This window comes from Frankliniella occidentalis, unplaced genomic scaffold, assembly GCF_000697945.3.
Source record: "Frankliniella occidentalis isolate FOCC.00 unplaced genomic scaffold, Focc_3.1 Scaffold596, whole genome shotgun sequence".
Lineage (NCBI taxonomy): Eukaryota > Metazoa > Arthropoda > Insecta > Thysanoptera > Thripidae > Frankliniella > Frankliniella occidentalis.
Window position 1 is genome coordinate 29,211 of NW_026267712.1, and position 804 is coordinate 30,014.

An 804-nucleotide genomic window follows, 5' to 3' on the forward strand; every position below is an offset into this window, starting at 1 on the left:
ATCTAATAAAAATATAGAGGTAGCTCAACTTTTAGGTAGGTCTAATAAGCTGCACCGCAAATTTCGTTCTTTGTATTGCAAAGAAATTGTTTGTATTGCAAAGCGATTGTTTGTAAGGCTTGACAGGGTCTTACGAACAATCAGTTTGCATTACGAACTATTAGTTCGTAAGCTTACGAACAACTAGTTAGTAAAACAACGCTTCAAAATCCTTCGTAAGCTACGAAGGCTTTGGTTTGCATTACGAACCTATTGTTCGTAAGCAATTTACAGCGCACAGAGACACATCTAGCGTACGTACAAAAATTGTCCCTAGCCATTTAGTGTGTTTCTGGACTAGCACTGTTTGGCTCGACTCGCAGACGGGCGTCGAAGAACTACGGATGATGAGCCAACCTCAGCCAACAGCTAGTAGCTAGCCACCCGCAGCGGAGGCCTTTGATTTAAAATTATGGCGCGAAAGTCCCGTCTTGAATGGGACACCCTGCACAGTGCTTCGGTTTTCTTCGTAGCTTAGAAAGAAAATTGTAAACAAAGTGCGTTGTAGACTTACAGTGCACACGTCACGTCACGTGTGACGCGGGTAGCAGACATTGAGGCGCGTGTGACGTTGCTCCGTCACGCCGTGTCGTACACCGTGCCACACCGCGCGTGACACGCCCCGGCCCGGCACCCTGTGGTGAACAGGGTCAGTAGCCTGCCTCTGCGGCGGGGCTGGCGGGGCTGGCGGGGCTGCCGACCCCGTGGACCACAGGGTGCCGCGGGGCTGTGCACAGGAGGCCGGGCGCGCGGCAAGGGGGGGGG